Consider the following 2,121-nt stretch of genomic DNA (forward strand, 5'->3'; position numbering starts at 1 on the left):
GAATCCAGAACAGATAAACCCCCTCAGGGCCAACAATGAGAGTAGCGATACAAGGAGGGTAAGGGAAAGGTGGGGGGAGAAAGGGAGAACCGATCACAATGATCTACCTATAACCCCTTCCCAGGGGGATGGACAACAGAAAAGTGGGTGAAGGGAGACAGAGGTTGATGTAAGACATGAAAAAAAATTATAAATTATTAAGGGTTCATGAGGGAGCGAGGGTGGGAGTGGGAGAAAAATGAGATGATATCAAGGGCTCAAGTAGAATGAAAATGTTTTCAAAATGACAACATATGTACACATGTGCTTGACACAATGAATCTATATATGGATTGTGATAAGAGCTGTCAGAGACCCCCTTAAAATGATTTTTTTTTAAAGTGGTCCTAAGGGACCACCTTCCCACGATCCTGAAGGACGCCAAGGATCTCCAGTGATGTTGGGGACTCTTCTCCCTAGAACTTGCGACTCAAGGGGTTGCCAAGGGAGTAGAGAGAAGGTCTAAACGTTAGGGACGGGCTCCTGAGAGTGGGTAGACTCCCATCTCCATCCCGAAGGGTCCAGACACAAAGAGTGCAGACACAGCCCGGGGACTCCTCTGGACTCCTGGGGCCCTGGGGTGCTGAGTGCAGCTGGGATAGAACGGGGAAGGGCTGGCCAGAGGGAAACATCGACTTCGGAGATGTGTGCCTCCTCCCCCTCCCCACCCCCCATTTTCATCCCTGGGGGGGGCGGGGGTAAAAGGTGGAGTATCCCCAGATCTCCTGGAGGCGGGAATCCTTGAGCCCCTGTGGGCAGCATGGCCACAGCTTTTGGCGGGGCAGTCCCGACTTTTAACAAATTTTCCCGCGTCCTGCGGCGTTTTAAAAAAGTTCCGATTTTTGGAAAGAATGCACGTCAAGCTAGGGTATACGGTTTTCGGCTGCCATGTGGCTATTTCGCCAGGATATGAGTTTTATCGATGGTGTCCCGCTTTTATCCCGCTTTACCAATGTTAAAATCTGGTCACCTTAAGCACGGGCCCTCCCGCATGCCCACTTTTGGGGCTTTGATGGTGCCAGGCCAGAGAAGCCGACTGATCCTCAAGTGAGGGGAAGATGGGGCGATGGGGTTCCCGGGGGACCGAGGAGACGCCGAAAGAGACGTCCCCGTCAATGCAGTTTTCTTTTCAAGGTCCACTTAGCCTCTCGAGGCCGGGGTGGGTCAGCTCCAGCGACACTGTCGCCACCTTGAGGGCGTACGGAAACGTTACACGGCCAACGTCTGCCGCAAAACGACAGTCGAAGCGCCACGAGGAGCCAATCAGAGGGCGGAGGGATGCTGGCCAATCAGAGAGCGAAGGCGAGCCTCACCTCAGAAATGCAACCAATCAAAGAGCGAGAGCCCCGAATGCCGCAGAGCGGAGACCGGGAAGCGCTCCCGCCCCCAGCAACAGGGACGCACACGCGAACTCGCGAGCCAATCAGAGCCCCGCTCCGTGCCAGGGAGTGGGCGGGCCTCGAATGACGCACCGCCTGATTCCCCAGGCGAATCGGAAGCTCCCGCCCGTCTCCCCGCCCCCCCAACTGCCTAAAGCTGATTGGCTATATTTCAGAATTTGCCTGTCAATTTTGGAAGCTGGGTAAAGGGCCTTTCCTTGGCGACGCAAGATCCCGCCTTCTAGCTGCTAGCGTGGACGGAGGGGGAGGGGCCTTAAAGGGCCAGATACGTGGTCATTGAAGTGGAACCAGGATCCAAGTGGTCGCAGAAACAGGAGAAACACGACCAAATAGAACCAGGACCGGTCCCTTTGGCGGGAGCTGAGCAGTGAGCGCACTCTTGAGAAACTCACTTGAAAGCTGCTGGCTCAAGGTCAAAGTTGCCTTTATAGTTTGTCCTTGAGCTGATCTTGCAGAGAAGACGTTATAAACCAAAACCCGCTAGCTTCCTGCCTCATTCTGACTCAGACCGAGCTCAACCCACTGCCGTTGCATAAATAGCAAGCCCATAACAACTGCTCCCTGGGGTTTCTCAGGATGTCAGTCTTCACGTGAGCAGACAGCTGTTTCTTTCTCTGGAGGGGTGGATGGTGGGTTTGAGCCACGGACCTGGAGGTCAGCTTAACCCACCGTGCCACCGGGG

This window comes from Echinops telfairi, unplaced genomic scaffold, assembly GCF_000313985.2.
Source record: "Echinops telfairi isolate 266 unplaced genomic scaffold, ASM31398v2 ScPeMD7_655;HRSCAF=1070, whole genome shotgun sequence".
Lineage (NCBI taxonomy): Eukaryota > Metazoa > Chordata > Mammalia > Afrosoricida > Tenrecidae > Echinops > Echinops telfairi.